General features: G+C 38.1%; 1 long non-coding RNA gene across 1 annotated transcript in view; it reads right to left on the bottom strand.

Moving 5' to 3' along the window:
- Positions 1–3,129: 3,129 nt before the first annotated feature.
- LOC103134518 (uncharacterized) overlaps positions 3,130–12,790 on the bottom strand; it is a 94,717-nt gene continuing 85,056 nt past the window's right edge. Inside the window, exons 3-4 of the long non-coding RNA XR_475844.1 lie at positions 4,698–4,749; positions 3,130–3,951 (exon numbers count right to left, since the gene is read on the bottom strand). This is a non-coding gene — a long non-coding RNA (uncharacterized LOC103134518). The remainder of the gene's footprint in view (positions 3,952–4,697; positions 4,750–12,790) is intronic.

Here is a 12,790-nt window from a genome sequence, read left to right as displayed (position 1 = left end):
ATGTTTGTGTTATACATTCCAGAAATAACCTGGACTGCTGAAGTAATCAGTCACAGAGTTTACAGAACTATACCTACTATGGATGTATTTTATTTTTATTTGTACACTGTTAGAGCAACAGGTGATGGAGCTAAAACGCCAATTTTGCTAACGCATGTAACCAGTGGTCAAACCATGCAGGTAAAAATAATTTTGCAGTGGGGGTCACAGCCAAAAAAAAAAAACAGAGATAATTAAATTAATGCGTTTTTATTTTATTCTTAAGTACTTTTATGCAACTATTCATTGGGTTTTCCACTTTGTCTTGACCCTCAATGCCTTTCTATGACCTGATGACCTGAACTTGGCTGAAATGAAATGAAGGGAAATTATGATGATTTCAACACAAGGTCACAGAGGTTTTCTCCCTGTCTGAAACTCTCACTCCTGTTTCAAAGAATCCCAAACATGTAGAAAATGTCACACATGCCTCATGTTGTGCTGAAAATTTAAATGTAATAAAGTCGCACAGCAGCCCTCTTGCCATGTTCAGCTTTGAAAATCTGACCGACAGGAACAGAAAGTCTTTTTTGTCGGGTTTGCATTAAAACCCAAAGGGAATTCAGGTGTTTTTGACTGAAGGTTTTACACATGTATCTTAATGGCCTGTGATTTTGATAGGAAAATCCGATCCCCAGACTGTGTGGAGCTGTTTCTTTGGCCCGTAGCTTTTGCCTCTACGGGGTAAACCTGTCATGTTTTAGTAAAAATCTGAATTAAAGCGGAAATGTCCTCTCGTTCGGGAGTGAGCGGCGGCTTGTTTGGCTTCTGTGTGTGGGGTGGGGGGGCTATCGAGTGAATTTCTCTTGCAAGCATTGTTTCACAAACTGGACATGGCAGCTTATATTGCAGCGGACTCCCACTAACCAAATCAAAAGGTTAAAGGGGGCCAGCGCATGAGGCAGAGCACAGCAGGCCTGTGTTTATGGCACGGCTGATAGAACACAGCTTGAATGATAAAGACTCCCTATCCACACATCTTCTATTACAAAAAAATATATATATCTGATTTGAAAAGACTTCTGGTCACCTCAGGTTTCACACTAATGGACTTTATAGAACTGCAGGTCAAGTCTACACCAGATATCCACGTTGTTTTGCAGTCAACATGTTTCAACTCTGGATGACAAAAAGACGATACGTGTAATTGTGGTGTGGACTTAGAAAGATAATTAAATTATATGTATTTAGCCATTTTTTACAATAAAACTCTGATAACTTTGGTGTGTTGTTTCACTTTTACTCTAATCTCAGTGAAACCCAATGAAACTGTCTACATAGGTTCGCTTATTGGAAAAAAGGCTCCACCGGTGTGTCCTTACGGATGTTTTCACACCTGATAGGCTCGGTTAGATTGGGAACTAAAACTGAAACATTTGTTACGTTTTCAGCTGGTGCTTTCACAATGCCTTTGATCCCTTTGATCAGTTGTAGGATTTCTATTTTGCCGCTGGTAAAAGATCATTTCTCCTGCTAGCGCCAGACTTTTGTGTTAGTTTTGGTTGTACTTACCCATAATTCCCAGCACTCTAGTTTGCTTCCTGCTTTCAGAGACGTCTCCGGCCTACTTGCATTTAAACCGCCCCAGAGGTCACTTCAACTGGACGGAGATCTAGGTTTGTAGGTGAACCAGAGATTGATTTCACATTCACACCTCCCCAAACAAACCAAACTTTCTAGGCAAACAAACTAAAAATTGATTAAAGAGGCATCATGAAGACCAAGGAACACAGCAACGAGTAAGTTGTGCAGAAAAGTTCATTTGTAAAGCATCAGATTGGCGCATCTCACTGAGCGCCAATCAACCCATCATCTGAAAATGGAAGAGTGTGGCACAAACACAAACTTATCAAGACATGGCCGTTCGTCTAAGCCACCTGTCAAGCCTGGCAAGAAGAGTGCTGATCAGGAAAGCAGCCAAATCGCCTGTGGCGACTTTGGAAAGGCAGAGACCCACAGTTCAGGTGAGTGAGCCTGTTGATAGGAAAGTATTAGTCATGCTATTCACAAAACCAGCCGTTAAGGCAGAGTGGTAAGACAAAACTCTTAAAACCTGACGAGACAAGGCGCTCAGGTCAGATGAGACCAATATGTTACTTTTTGGATTTATGTAAAACACTGTGTGGCAGAAAACCAACATCCTTAACACACTTTCTCCACACTGTATCCATGGTGATAGCAGCATCAAGCTAGGGACATGCTGTTCTTCAGCAGGGAGTGGAAACCTGGCAAGGGTTAATGAGAAGATGGAAGCGGCTAAAGAAAGAGAAGTCCTAAAAAATGGCCTGTTAAAGGCTGCAAAAGACCAAATGTGAAGGTTCAGCTTTTAAAAGAACAATAAACCTGGACACACAAGATGAGATAAAATGGTTCATTTCACCGTACATTTGAAGTTCAGACCTAAATCTGACTGAATTTACAGACTCCTTCAATACATCACAGTTCGCAGAGTCACCATTCTGTGTTATTGGGCTAAAGAAATACAGAAGACATTCAGCTCCAAGTGAAAAGTGATTTGGACTCGGGGTGGTTGAATACAAATAGATCCACATGTTTCATACTTTTATTGGTAAAAAGAAAAAAATTGTTGGAAATAACAAAGTCGTTTGTTTTCTTTCCAACTTTGCAGATTTTGTTGCTTTATTACATGAAATGTACAAAAGAAAACGAAAAATCAACTGCAGTTTGTGGTTGTAGCAAAAAAAAAAAAAACATTGACGCAATATGAGTTTTACATTTGGAGAATATTCACAGCATTTTGATCAGAATCCTGATTTAATTCATATTGGTGTTTTTGGGCTGCTGGGTTCAGGGCTCACCTCTGATGAAGTGACTGAAGCTGTTGCTTTGAAGCAGAGAGTTGTGCGTACACGTCCCCAAACTCGGCTGCTTGGTAAAAAAAAATGACCACCTGATCCCCTCATCTGCCTTCACTCACATGGCGTTGACTGCTTCGTTATCGGTTTATTGTTTTTGGCCGGACTCCGGGGTTATCGAGCGAGAAACCAGGCCGGCGTCCAAGAAGACGATCTGTCGAGGCCGAATTTGGCCCGGGCCATATGTCACAACCAGACAAGCTCTGCAGGTGACTCAATGTAGGCTTTTTATTTATTTAAAGACCACATGAAAGAGTCATGAACTCCCAATTCAAAAAAATAAAAAACAAACTCAAAGCCAAACCGTCTGCCATTAAATCCCTTTTTTTGTTGTTGTTAAAATGAAGTCCCCCGCTGGCAGATGTCTGTCCCGAACAGATCGTTTGTGCTCGCTTTATAGGACAGCGTATTGTTTCTAGGCAGATGTATTACCAAGGTGATCTGGGCAATTATTGCCAAGTTAAAATAGGCGAGGAGGTAAGGGGCCATTCGGTTCCATAACGCCGTTCCATTTCCAATTCTCCTGCTCCAGTCCTGAATATGCCACGGAGAAATAATTGAGACCTCAGTTGCTGTTTCACCTTGAAGTAACCAGTCTGGAAATAATTTGGCTGCTGCCTGCTTGCCTCAAGGACAGCGGGCTGCTGAAATTTGATGGGGTAGCTGAGACAGGTGCCGCTGTGAGATAGACGATGTGATCTGATGAAAACAGCACAGCCGGGCTGCTGCTGCCATTTGTCAGCATTGTTCCAAGATATCTGCAGGTGACTATGGGTTTCATTTTTCATTATTTTCTCCATCTACCTTCTGATATTGTGTTGGGTTTTTTTTTTTTTTTTTTTTTTTTTTTTATTTCAATGGAGGCCTTCCATCATTTTAAGTCCGTGATTGTAAAGTCTCGTCGTAATGTCGCCCAAACACAATGACGACAGATAACGTGTTGCAGAAGCATGATCAGGAATGTGGGAACATGTGCTACGAGTCATTAGGCCGATTGGTCTCAACCAGCGGTCTGAGCCTTTACAGCCTTCATTTTCTGTTTCTGTTTCACACATGCAGATTTAAAGAAAGAACAGATTGGAGATGTTTTAGAAACGTAGAAATTTAAATTAGACAATATTAGTGAGAAAAGAAAATCAGAGGTGTGACATAATGCATATTTTGGTGTCAATCTGATACCAAGTGAACACAGGGTATTTATTGGTATCGATACTGGTGATACCAATACCGATTGATATGTCATCAAACTTCTGACTTCTGATGTTTTTTTTTTCGTTTGTTTGTTTGTTTGTTTGTTTTTTCTTTGAATTAGTGTCTGAAGAGCCAGGATTGAATGTGGACAAATTGTTAAAAGTTTCTGAAAAAATACATCATATCAAACGGAAACAAAGAAAACAAATCTGTGTGGATTCTTAACTAAAACAAAGTTGAGATCATTTATCATCTGAGAGCAAATAAAAATAGGAAAACCGATTTTTAAGGTATAATTGAGAAACTACTATTAACAAATATAATCAAATATCAAGAGAGAACCTAAAACTAAAGTATCGATCTGATACTGATACCGACTTGGTATCGATATTGCAGCGTAATCATTACGATCAGCGGTACAATCAACTTTCTGCTCTTTCAAGCATCTAAAATAATTAAAATATCCTAAAGCGCAGCTTCCTGAGACAGAAGCAACATTTCTGCAGAGGTAGTAACGGCGCAATGGGGCAATTTCAAAAGGCTTATTTTAAATTCTGACATTCGAAAAGAGAACTATTAAAGAAGACTTACCAACACAAAAAAAGGACTGTGATCCATCCAGCTGTTCTCCAAGACACTTATCCTGTGAAGTAAAATAGAGTAGATGTCAGGAAAGCAGCTGAACGCCTCAGAAATGACTTTCTTTTCGCAGAGCCTCGAGGATGAACAATGCAACAATGGCGAGGCGCCACGTTGCTGCAGAGATATTACGAATCTAAACTGTTTTGACTCCTTCAATAGTCTCACTGCAGGAGCCCACAGATGATTCTTCTTCTCATTCAGTGAGACAGAATCTCCCAGCTTTAGTCAGTGTTCAAATATTCAAAAAGGAGTCATGAGCAAAAAAAAATAAAAAATAAGAAAGACGGGGGTGAGAAAATCCTCGTTTCTCCCACATTACACTGCAGAGAAAAGCCCTGGATATGCCTCGGCTGTCTGACAAAATACAGTGTTAGAAAAAATCCTGTTTTTGTTCTTTTCAGACTTTTACTTTTTTTCTTTTCTTTTTTTTGCATTAGATTCTGTATGTGAACAAGGGGGAAAACGATTTACCATATGCAGATGCAGGTGGGAAAGGCAATTTGTTTGGTTGCTCAATTTGAAAAGCGAAACAAAGATTTATTACCTACGGAGGGGATGTGTTTCCAGTTTTTATTTCTGTTAATTGTGGTGATTATGGCTGTTAGCTAAAGAAAACCCAAAATTTAGCTTTTCAGAAAATTTTAATATTACAATAGATCACAAAGCTGGGCATCTGACATTATTTGTACTATTAAAAATACTGTTAATTTATCTTCAGACTGTCTGAGTATCTGATTTATTTTATCTTTCATCAGCTTTGAGCCACAGTTATCGAAAATAACAGGAATAAGTGCTGATATGTTTCTCTTTCTGGTCCCACATTGGTCGGTGAATTCAGGAGAGCGGCCAGTTCAACAGTCAGAGCTAAACCAGTTCACCTAACCTGGCGTTAAACGTGCGTCACAAACGTAGTATGCTTGTCTTCAATTAATAATCAATTAATTGAACAGATATAATTTGGAATGGGGTATAAATTGTGATGTGGAATAACTGGATATTAATTTATTTTTATGTATGGTTATTATGATTTGTTTTCTTAATTATTTTATTTGTTTATCTGCCATTTTACATTCAAGACAAATAAAGGTTTCATTTCATTCATAAGCAGAAGTGAAAACATCTGAAGCCTGCAGTTTGGGTTGTCAGGAAGTGGAAAGCAGATGTTACAGGCCTGAACAGACTGCAGTGTTTTTGAAGCTTCAGCCACAAAAATAAATGATTTGCTGAAACATTCACTTCCAACATCTGTTTTATTGTCCTGGCTTTGGATATGTGTGTCCAAACCCAGACTTTGTACACTAGCAATAAACCATGGTTCACCTCACATCTAAGGCATCTGAAGAACCGACCAAAGAGATCCGAGCAGCTAAAAGAATCTACAGTGAGAAGCCGAAACCCTTCTTCACAGCAGATGACCTGATATTGTAGTCAGAATGATCTGAAAAATCATTGCTAACTACACGCGCCCATCCCTCCATCCTCGCCTGGCAGACAACCTTAGCAGCTTCTGCTGCAGGTTTGAAAAGCAGCCGTTCACAGCTCCCACCAACGCATCCACATCTCACTCTAAAACACAAAAGCTCCCCGTGCAACAACCGCCCTCAGACCCCCCACTGGGAATGTTTGAGGGAGATGTAAGTAGCCTCTTTCATTATCAGAAGACCAAAAAAAGTTTGGGACCTGACAAGAGCGTGTACTGACCTGGCCCTCCATTTTTAGCTAGGCTACGTTTACATGAGACCACTGTTTGGAAACTCCCGGTATTTTTGGATCCCGATTTGTTAAATGTTCCACTGTTAGACGAGATCACTGTAGTTGCCATGCCAGGCCACTATACGGCGCTGTGATTTTAGCGTGTCGCTGAAACGTGCATTTGCTTTTGACCCTTAGCTTCCACCTCATCGGAAAGAGTAACTCGTCTCCCACGAACAAAGAGATCATGTAACACATATAATCCATTTCAGAAATTTGTGATAACCTGAACAGATTTAAAAGGTTAAAAGGTTATGTATTATGTATTTTCCAGGCATATAGTGCCATTTTATAGAATAATCAAGCAACTACAATAGCTTCAGTCGCTATAAAAACTCTCTCTATATAAAATATGAATTAAAAGAAGTCTGACTTCTTTTCATGTATTATGTTTTAACTGAAGAGCCTTAATTTGTCTTTGTTTACACGAGTGTCGGTATTTCGGATGTTGATTGGGGAAAAGTTTCACGTTTAAACAAGACGACCGACACCGTGACACTTTGAATCTGCTGTAGTTGTCATGCCAGGGCACTGGATGGCGCTGTGATTTTAGCATGTCTGTCGAAACAAGCGTGTCACTCCTAGCTTCCCTGCTACCAAGCCGAAAAAAGAGAGGGGAGCTCCAACTTTGAAAAATTAAGTTAATTTGTAACATATCAAATTAAGTTAATCAAACTTACTTTATTCACCCTTACTTAATATGACAAGTTAATAAACTTGATATATTTACTTGGATAAACTTAATGTGATTAGATGTAACAAATTTACTCAATTTGGGTAATTTAGATAACCTGTTTTCTCTTTTTCAGTTTAGCGAGAAAGTCAAGAGCGCCCACTTCAGTATGAGGTATATTTGCTCTAATTCATATGCAAATCAATTAAAAAGATATAGATACAAAAAACAGATTTTTTTTTTTTTTCATTTTGAAAATGTATTCACTGGAAGTTGAAGTCAAAATCCTTGTGTTCATAAATTTGGCAAATCAAGCTAATGTTGATTCGTGCGCTCAAACTTACAACGAGGATATGTCATTAAAAGAAGGTTGAAATGACGACGTCTACATCAGCTCAGCCATACAGGCAATACATTTGACTCAGACAACTCTTTGTAAATAAGAGCACTTGCTCCAGACTGACTTCTTTCCCTTCCAGGGGTACAAGAATTGCTATCTAAATAAACCTCTTGTACTCAACAAGAGCATTTACACAAGAGAAAATAAAACCACTGCTGAGATTTCAAGGGAAACACAAAAGCAGCTTTAGCAGGTTGTTTTCTGCAAGCTGCACAAACACAATAGAAGCCTCTCAGCACTCTGTTGACTCAGTACAGTTCAAGGAAAAAGTAACAGTTTTTTTTTTAATCTCACATTTTCCACGCTTTGGATCCTAAGAAAAGACAGCGCTACACGTGAAACAAGTGAAACTCACCTTGGGGGCATTTCCTTCAATCAGCTGCTCGTCACATGGATTCCATCTGAGGGTTTTCATCTGCAATATTCATGTAATTCAGGAAGCCATTTGCAGCTTTCTGCGCATCTTAACAAAGACGTGTGTATTTATTATGTTGATGGCTGATATTTCACTTTATGTAGTGGTATACATCACTTTTTTCCCTTTTCAAAGGATTTCAATAGTAGCTAGTTATATTCACTTTCAATTCTGAAGTCGATGCATATGTAAAAACAAACAAAAAAATGTAACAGCTTAAGAAAAGGGAGTCAATCACAAGGCCGTAATTGGAGAACGCAACCAGAACTCAGCAACATGTTACTCCCAGCATTGATAAATAAGGCAATTAATAAGATAATATGTAAAGAGAGTGAACAGAGTTCATGCGGGAAATTAAAGTCAAACAAAATGCTGGTTGGAGACTCAAATTACCAGCACCCTGTCAAGAGATCTAAAAGCTGTTCTGCCTGTAAGTTGCTGCAGTCAAAACGACTGCTTTGTGATAAAAGTTGCATGACAGAACAGTGAATTTCTGGAAACATTCAGTTACTGAAAATATGATTGATTAAAATTTTGTAAATGAACTAAAATTACAAGTATTTTATCAAGAGAGAAAACAGTTTATGGCAAACACCCAAATAGCTCAATTTCACCAAGCGCCTGTTTTGCAAGTGGTGGATTATTACTTTTAGGTGTCATTGAAAGTACTTGTGTTTAGCCAATTTGGTGAATACTTGACCTTTTAAACGCAGACTCCATCCAATTCCAGCTTGCACAAAAAAATGTTTCAAGTCAGGACTTGGTTAGTCAGTTTTATCAACTCCAGTTACCTTGCAGTTTTATTAAGAGGTAAATAGAAATATGAAAGTCTTTTCACCTTTCACTTTACAACAACTTTCCTACTGATTAGGTGAAAGGCAACATCATCTTCTTGGAATTTGTTCAACAAAAAGTTGTTTGGTGCTGGTTGCCCCCAGGATTGGTAGTTTCCAATGCTGTTTATTTACTGACTTTTCACATTTTCAATGATTTATTCTAAAGAATGTAAGGATTTTATTGAAATTAGAGGATTTGGAGTTGAACTGATTAAACCACACCTTAAACAAATATCACTCGTACTTGTGAATTAATAAATTCCGTGTTATTTTAATGTAGAAAACATTCCCTGTTCCTAATGACATCCACTACATAAAGAGATCTAATCTGCTGCTGCGTTCTCTTTAGACTTCATTAGGTTCAACTGAGTCTGCTCAGCTGAGTGTCAATGAGTGTTTCCACATCTGCAATAAAAACTACATGAGCCAAAATGTTCTGAAAAAAGCTGAAGCCGACTAGTGATGCTGAACATCACAGCACATTTGAATTTATTAACTTTGTTAATACTTAAAAATCTGAGGTTTTCCTCTTCAGCCTGCTTGGTAGTCGCATAATTTGCGCCTTTCAGCTGAGATTTCATGAACGTTGTAAATTTATTGCAAGACACACTGGCTGTGTTTCCATTAACTGTAACATTGCACAAACTGAAATAACAAAAATAAATCTGCTTAATGGAAACACGTCAATTTTGGGAAAAAAAAAAAACAAAACAAACAAACACATTTTTCGTTACAAAGTTCTTGGGCCAGAACGAGGGCTCTTCTTTTTTTTTGGCCGTATCAAGATTGACGTGTTTCACAAAACTGCAATGGAAACCTTTTTTCGCCTCAAGTCACGTGATCAACAACCAGCTATTACTACTGGTGAAAATGACTTCCTGTTTACATCTTATTGAGCAGACAAGTTTATTTACACGTGATTTTAATTTCCTCTGTTCAATGGAAACACAGCAATTGCGAAATGTATTTATTTTATTTTATTTATTTTGATATTAGCGGAATACTGACAAAGATTTACGCACATTTGTAATAGAAATGCAGCTAATATGTTACATGGACGAAATTAGCTAAGTCATGGCTAACAATACTTTCTTCTTTTTTTAATCCTGTGACAGCAATAATTCAAACAAGATCCACAGTACAACTTACTTTTCTTGTATGGCTGGAACTTAAACCTTTTGCTCTCCACGTTTATTATTTATACACTCCTTTATCAGAATAAAATACCTCTTCATGCTGCACTGTTTTTATAGATTGGAGTTCGGTTTTTGTCCTTGCTCTCTGCATTTCTAACACTGCTCCACAGTGCCAAGGATATGCAAGAAGTTCGACTCAGCATTCCAGAACAATAGAGGCCGTTAGGTAGGAAGAAGCTGTTCGTATCCCGTTTTCCTTGTTCTGACAAGTTGTGTGACACATCCGACTGCTGGAACCAAGAGCTCCTGGGGTGAATTTACATGAGGACTTCCTTCTTGACACATTAAAGAGCAACTCAAGCAACTTGAGTCCTGTGATCTCTGCAGCTAAGACACTAGCTGCGTATAAGCAGAGAGCTTTAGTGTGCAGCTTGGCAGTGCAACAACAGGAGCACACGCGTGTAGCTGAGATCAAACTGGTTTGACAAAAAGAAATAAGTGATGATGTCACTGCCCTAGTAAGTGCAAATTAGAGCCAGAAAGTTGCAGATACAGAAGCCCGGAAGGATTTCTGACTGCTCTAAAAAAGAAATAATAATCATGCAAGAAGGATTCAGACTGAAATAAAGAAACACGCATGTAGCAAAAGGTCCCATAAGAAAATAAAGGTTTTCTAAAGGAATTACAGAAATAATAGCTTTTGTGTGAAATGTAAGTACACTGTTGACACCATTTTAAAAGACTGGGGGATTTGTATCACTGTTTCTCTTTTCTTTTCTTGTTTTGTTATTTTGTCTTATTAACACGTATACCAGACATTTTGCACATGTGAACAACTCTAAAGGCCAAAAAGACTATTCTTCTACTTGCTATGCGTAGCTGCGCTGCCGCAGTAGAACACTCCCATTAACACAATTAAACCTGGAGATGTAGAATTATTAATTTAGTGCAGTGCAACACAGCAATGGGAAAACAATGCAGAAGAACTGTTGAAGATTAACTCAAAACCCCTCGTATTATTTTTACCCGCTCTCTGCGCCGGCTAAGCTACACGCAGATATGTTGCCATAGCAACCGGGTGACAACAGCTCCACCAGGACTCGACACCAAAAAACACCCAAACATTTCCCACACAAAGGACAGAACATACAGTCCGCTACAGTTTTATGTTTTCAGGCTTAATGTTTATTTTGTAATTAATATGTTATAATTGCAATTTGATGGAGTTATAATTGATTAGATAACTTAAACACCTGCTTTACTGATGATCTGTCAGAAAGTTGGTGTGTGTGGGTCGCCCTGTTTGTTTGTTTTTTGACTGAACCGAAACACGCTGGATTCCACTGCACAGCTACATGTTAAGGTTTTCAAAGTCAAGCTAGCATAACTGACCTACTTTCCTCTCCCCACTATTTTTTCTAATTAAAATTTTTTATTTACCTGTGAAATGTGACACCCTTTGACCTTATTGTTATAGTTTTGACCCAAAGCACTGCGTCCCTTTTTTGTTTATATGTCAAGTGTACATTTAAGATTTACTTTGACAGACTAAACCATCGACAGTCAGGAAGCAAATTTTTTCCCCTCCTTTTTATCTAACTTCAGGCATTAAGTTAACCCTTAATGCCTGATTTTATTTATGAATTGATTTGAAGAAAATGATCAGTTTTTGCTGTCAAACTAACTTGAAATTAAGTGGAGATTCTTATTGTTGAATATAGCACATGCAAAATATATTTTTAATATGCAGTTTAGCAATATTCTGAGAATAATTTTCATGTTTTCATAACATGTAAGGGGGAAATCATCATAATTAATCAAAACTGCAGATGGGACTGGAGATGGAAATTAGCCACCTGGCTATAATCTGATGTATTCACATGTAAACATTAATTAATATGCATTGCGCCATTTAAAAAAAAAAAAAATTTGAGGTGAAGACTTTTCAACATCCATCTGTGTGTAATCAGTCTATTTCATTTGGTTACAACATTCCTGAAATGCATGAAATTCAATAATATTCTGGTTTATTCCATGGATCTGTATGTAAACTTCTAAAGCTGAAGAAAGTCACGAAAGAGATAAAGTCGTTTTCTCTCTTTCTAGTATTTAGCAAACAGAAAAAAAAACTTTGGTAACCCTAACTAACCTAAAACCATATATTTGGTTTGATTTAATGCCAGTGAGTGTGCATTAAACTATCACATTCCGACCGCACGTTCACATTCAAGAAACAACAGAAATGTGTCATGGAACATCCCTCAGCAGATGAGGAGGTTTTCTTTACAGTGAAACCTCACACATGACACAATATCAATGGCTTTCAGTAAAACGTTCAAAGAATGACATTGAGTTTTTTCAGATAAAAGTCAAGCTGACATCCATACTCCTTACAGCTTCATTAAAACGCCTTTGAACGTGATAAAAAAGAGACATGAAGCCCAGGAGGTGAGCTGCGCTGTGGCACAGATATTCTTCCTAATGTCTCATATTATCACCAAAACAATTTAGATTTCTGTTCCAGGAAAACTGCAATATCTCGGCTTCATGTGGGTAAGACTGAAAGCACTAATGTTATATTATAAAGATATAATCCCTTGCTAGTTTTTTTTGTTTTCAGATTCATTTAGACCCAATAAAAAACTATTGTATCAAAGTAGGGGTAATGGCAGCCTCTGTAATAACTGATGACTCTACGAAAGTTTGCTTTAAATCACAATCATGCGAGAAAGAGAGCAAGAACATATGTTAATTATTCAATGATACAATCTGCCAAATGCCACATTATTGCTACTGCAGCAGCTAGAACTGCTGCTATGCCATATGAAGT

The sequence above is a fragment of the Poecilia formosa genome, unplaced genomic scaffold (assembly GCF_000485575.1).
Source record: "Poecilia formosa unplaced genomic scaffold, Poecilia_formosa-5.1.2 Scaffold17, whole genome shotgun sequence".
Classification (NCBI taxonomy): domain Eukaryota; kingdom Metazoa; phylum Chordata; class Actinopteri; order Cyprinodontiformes; family Poeciliidae; genus Poecilia; species Poecilia formosa.
The sequence above is the reverse complement of the archived record's forward strand: the minus strand, read 5'-3'. Positions and strand labels throughout refer to the sequence as shown.